Raw genomic sequence first — 6,082 nt, forward strand, 5'->3', positions numbered from 1 at the left:
ATTGCACCTATTGCACATTCAATAGTTGCTGGCTAGCTAGAAATTTTTCTTTTTTTTTTTCCCTTTTGATTATTCAAATTTTTTGACTTTTTTTTTTTTTTTTTTAAAAAGAGTGTGATTTTTCAATATTAAAACTAATAGCTCACTTGCCATCTGGCTCATGGAAGACAAAATGAAGACAGAATTCTGAAACAATCTTAGGCTTGCTCACTCATCTGGCAGAGGGTGATAGCTGTTAAGGTTTTTTTACAGTAAAAAAAAAGAGAGAGAGAGAGAATGAGGAAATCCACTCAGACGCAAAAGGAGCTTAGCCAGTTTACTCAGCATTAAATTTAGATTCCAGAGACATGAAGGGCAGCCGAAACTCATGAAGCATTGTGATGGCAACCAGATGTAGCCTTAGGGGAAATATTTTGAACGCTCATATAGATAACAAGAAAATGACTTGGAAAAAAATCAATGCTGAATAAGATATGGAGGTTTGTGCTTTGGCCATGGGCCAGATCAGGAAGTTTTTACTCAAACTATCACTTGAAAGTGTATGGGTGTTTTGCTTGAGTAAGGAATGAGTAAAAACCAACTAAGAACCTTAGGCGTTGACCCATAAATCTTAATACATGGCTGATAGAAGTGATAATGATAGTGGTAAAATGGAATAGCATGTATCCCTTCAAAAGTAAGCACCAAGGGAGACTCTGGAGAATAAGGAGGACTGGTCTAGAAGTCTAGTCCACAAAATTAGGACAATTAGGTGGAGGGAAATGCCCTAAAAAGTATATTTGGTTTCTTAAATGACCCTCTATAAAGTTTCAGAGATACAGTATATAAGGGTCCCTCCTATTAAAGTTTGTCCCCCAAGACCAATTCATTTTATTCCAAAGCTTGCGTCTTGTTACTGTCAAGCATAAATGTCATGATGCAACATTCTGATATGGTAATATGTTAGCCCCCACAGATATTTGGGGGATTTTTAAAATCCGACAGACCTAGGGTTGTAGGATGCAGACCAGCCCCAACAAATACAAATAATCAAAATTTGAACGGCTGATAGCACTAGATATAGAGGAGAGCAAGGATTTAAGTAAAGGTTAAACAGATTTAAGTGCAGCTATATCTGCACCTATATTAAGTGTTTGCCCTGATCTGGTTAGATTGGTTTAAAGTCAGTTTAGTTAAACTGGTGCAACTTTTCTAACATAGGCCATGCCTTAATCTATACAGTCCCAGGGTACATCTAAACAGCAAAAAAAAGGACCTGCGGCAGCAAGGCCCTGAGCCCAGGTCAATTGACTCAGGCTCGCAGGGCTAACAGTAGCAGTGTAGACATTTGGACTTGGGCTGGAGCCTGGGATCTAAAACCCGGTGAGCAGGGAGGCTGCTGTAGCCTGAATGTCTCCCCTGCCTTTTTTAGCTGTGCAGTGTAAGCAGCACAAGCCCAAGTCAGTCGACCCAGGCTCTGAGACTCGCTTCGGTAGGGTTGTTTTGTTTTGTTTTTTTGCTGTGTAGATACATCCCAAGGGTCTAATCCTGCACTCCTTGTGCAAGTAGTCCCATTAGAGTCAGGGGTGAAAATCTGGCCCCATTGACTTCACTGGGGCCAGGATTTCACCCAATGTAAATAAGGGAACAGGCTCACGCACCAAATTATTGTGGGTCAATGATTGGAAATAGTGGGAAAGTCGTAAATATGGAGCAGCTGTAATCATACCAAAGATATCTCTGACCATGAACTGTCTTGAAGTTTCTTAGAAGTAAGAGAAAATGTGTTGAACTAGACATCAACTAGACAAAGTATGTTTCATCAAGGCCTTGAGGTCATCTCCGCATGATGACAGAAGGGGCATAGTTGCTGTGACAGACTGACAATATCCTGAACAAACCTTATGGAATGAGGATAAACTTTAGAGTTTATTAGGGTTAATATGTGTGGGGTCCATTGTATTAAAACTATAATTGTGTATGTGTTATTGTGGCATTGTGTGTACCTTCTCTAGTGTGTGTGTGTGGGGGGGATGTTAATGTACTTCCTCTGTTACCAGCCTTGAAGCCCCCACGTGCCACTAGCACCTGAGGAGATACTCTTATACTAGTTCAAACTGAATTCTCCAGTGGCAAGCCGACACAGCAAAGACTTTTGGATAAATAGCCTGAATTTATACAGACTTGGAGCCTTCTTCCTGATCCAGCCAATTGACAGGGTCTCTGATTCACAGATGGCCCCAGTGCTTAGGCAAGGATTGGAAGGACTTGGCCTTCCATAAGACTGTGCTTGTTCTGAGTAAACCTGTGATGAACTTGTAACCTCAGAAACGCCCGTGGTGGGATATTGAAAGTCTGTTCCTGACAGAGCCCATGTTAGAGCTGGGATGATCTCTAGTAAGCTTATTAGCATGCGTGTAGTTTCTTTTATTGATTTAAATATGTTTTAATAAGTGGCAACTTATAGCTGTAGCAATCACGCTTATGAGTCTCTGAAGAGAAAGCAAGCAGATGTCTTTGCCGGGAAAATGGGTCTGTAGGACACCCAGCATCTCCTAGAGAGAGATGCTGGCCTTAGTGGAGCTACTCCCCTTCCTTACCTCTTTTTTGTTCAGTTTTGGTGCTCAAATTGTCATGGACTAGGGCATAGATGGTCTGGCCTAGTGATTGGAACTGAAGTCAGGACCCATGGATCAGAGCCAAGGGTCAGAGCTGGATACAGGAACCAAATCAGGGCAGGGCTGGAGCAGACTGGAACAGGACTGAAGCAAGCCTGGGAAAAAGGCAGTCACAGGAGTGAATAAGGAAGTGTTATTTACCCCTTCACATTATAACACATGAACCAGGGGGCACCCAATGAAATTACTAGGCAGCAGTTTAAAACAAACAAAAGGAAGTACTTCTTCACACAGCACCATGGGCAGCACGAGAGCTGCCTGTTTGGGGAGGCTAGCCCCCGACCCTGCCCCCCCCTCCTCCTGCTGGAGCCCTGAGCCCCCTTGTGGCTGCCGGCCCCCCTGTCCCAGCCCCAGGATGCCCTGCCCGAGCACCCCCAGCCCCAGAGCACCAGGCTTCATGGCCCCAGTGCCTGGAGTGCCGGGGGGCCCCCCCAGTTAGGGTGACCAGATGTCCCGATTTTATAGGGACAGTCCCGATTTTGGGGTCTTTTTCTTATATAGGCTTCTATTACCCCCCACCCCCTGTCCCGATTTTTCACATTTGCTGTCTGGTCACCCCCAGTGCTGGGTGGCCCTAGCTGCCCTGAGTGCCGGCCACAGGCCAGCCCAGACCGCTTCTGGGAAGAGGAGCAGCCTGCCTTGGCTGGGGCCAAGGAGGAAGCGGCAAGCAGGAGGGGGCCTTGGGGCAGAGCGAGGGTCACACAGGGGTGTTTGGGGAGGCTTAGCCCCCCCGGCCTGCGATTAGGGTGACCAGACAGCAAGTGTAAAAAATTGGGATGGGGGGAGGGGGGGAGAAATAGGAGCCTATATAAGAAAAAGACCCAAAAATCGGGACTGTTGCTATAAAATCGGGACATCTGGTCACCCTACCTGCGATACCCACCGCCCATGCACAACACAGAGCCAGGGATGCAACCCCCATGCTCTTGGTGTCCCTAAAACTCTGACTGTTAGAAGCGGGGCCTGGATGACAAGGGATGGATCACTCAATAATTGCCCTGTTCTGATCATTCCCTCTGAAGCTTCTGACATCAGCCACTGTTGGAAGACAGGCTAGATGGACCATTAGTCTGATGCAGTCTGGCCATTCTTATGTTCTGATGTTAGCTTTCAGTCTACTCATAGATTTGGAATGTGTGAGGCATTATGAATTCATAAGTGATTTGAGTTCCATTTGGAAGACTTTACTTTCCATTTTATCTTTAAAATACTTCATTTATCTTTCAGTGACAGGCCAAAATTTTCTAGACCTATCTGTTCAGACATTTTTTTTTTAAACTCTACTAGATCAGGATTTCTCCACCTTTTTGATACCAGGGACTGGCTTGCTGCCTTCCTAAACTGTGTCAGGGAGACCTCAGGCACTGGTGCTGGTCCACAGACTGGTCGTTGAGAAACAGTGGCCTAGATCACATATTTTTCTGTTTGTTGTCATATTTTCCTGCTGTGAATCTCTGATTACTCAGGTTTCTGCAGAAGAATGGCAATGTTATCTAATAATTATTATGAGCTTATACTTTTAAAATATGAAATAACGCTTTGCTTCATTCTCCCTTAACCCATCCAAAGCCTGTCACTTAACTCACTTCTCTCATTCTCCTCCAGTGAAAACACCAACATTATCTTTCCTGTGAATAACACATCTGCCCTCTTGACCCATTAAAATCTCAGTTGTCACCTCCTAACTTCCTGCTTCTTGTCACATTGCCCTTTCTGTTCAGACTGTTAACAAGGATGCCACTTAGTGCCAATAGTTGTGAAGGTTTTTGTTATTTGAACACCTGTCAACTAGCACCTGGACTCAGCCCACCTAGGTCACAGTACAGATTATTTGAGCCAGTGCCCTAGAGGTAAAAGACACCATCTCGCATTACTGAGCCTTTCAATCATTTACTCCCTTTCTTAGTTATGCAACTTGCCCACATTCCTTGCGTGTCCTAGAAATCATTTTATGAATAAACATTGAGGGATTATTGTCACAAAAATTTTATTGCATCCTAAGCACGCTCTCCAAAACTGTATAACAGAAGAGCATCTTACAAGGCAAGTATCAGGCCAAATGTTTAGTATCTGGTATTAATGGTATAGAGAAGCTAGATCTAGAGCTTCTCTTCTTCCTATCTCATAATGCAAAAAAGCAAGGGGACAGATAATGAAACTGGAAGGTTTCAAATTCAGAACCGATAAAAGCAAGTGCTTCCCCCCCCCCCCCCCCAGTATGCATAATTAGACTGTGGAACTCTTAAGAACGTAAGAACAAAAGAAAGGCCATACTGGGTCAGACTAATGGTCCATCTAGCCCAGTATCCCATATTCCAACAATGGCCAGTGCCAGATGCTTCAGAGGGAATGAACAGAAAAAGGCAATTATTCATCCCCTGTCATCCAGTCCCAGCTTTTGGCAGTCAGACGTTTAGGGACAGCCAGAGAACGGGATTGGCTAATAGCCATTGATCCTCCCTGAATTTATCTAATTCATTTTTGAACCCAGTTATACTTTTGGCCTTCACAACATCCCCTGGCAATGAGTTCCACAGGTTGACTGTGTGTTGTGTGAAGAAATACTTCCTTTTGCTTATTTTAAACCTACTGCCTGTTAATTGCATCAGCTGTCCCCCTGGTTCATGTGTTATGTGAATTGGTAAATAATACTTCCTTATTCACTTTTTCCACACTGCTCATGATTTTATAGACCTCTACCATATGCTGCCTTAGTTGTCGCCTTTTTAAGTTGAACAGTCCCAGTCTTTTTATTTTCTCCTCATATGGAAGCTGTTCCATACCACCGCTCCCCAATCATTTTTGTTTCCCTTCTCTACTTTTTCCAAATCTAATATATCCTTTTTGAGATGGGGCAACTAGAATACTGTGTGCAGTTCAAGGTGTGGGCATACCATGGATTGATATAGTGACATGATGATATTTACTATCTTATCTATCTCTTTTCTAATGGTTCCTAACATTGTTACCATTGCGTCTATGGTACAGTTTGATTCTTTTAAGATTCTGACTGTATTTGACTCTGTGCTTTCTTTCACATATAGTGCCACAGTCCCACCAGCATTAACTACTCTGCCATTCCTATATATTTTGTACCCTGGTATTACCATGTCCCATTATCACTGTTCCACCAAGTTTCTGTGATGCCTATTATATCAATATCCTCATTTAATACCAAGTTAGAGACCCAGAGAAGAAGTAAAGATTGTGGAGTTTGAAACAGTGATGAACAACAAAGAGATAACGTCTGTAGATAATAGAGTGGCAACACACAGGTAGAAATGAGCAAGACGACAACAAGATGGATTCTGGCTCAGTTTTTCTGAGTAAATTAAACTTTTAGGGTATGTCTACACAGCAGCTGGGAAGTGTGATTCCCACAGTGGACAGACACACACAGATCGAGCTACTGTGCTAAAGATAGC

Source organism: Terrapene carolina, unplaced genomic scaffold (assembly GCF_002925995.2).
Source record: "Terrapene carolina triunguis isolate 2854851 unplaced genomic scaffold, T_m_triunguis-2.0 Scaffold58, whole genome shotgun sequence".
NCBI classification, from domain to species: Eukaryota; Metazoa; Chordata; order Testudines; family Emydidae; genus Terrapene; species Terrapene triunguis.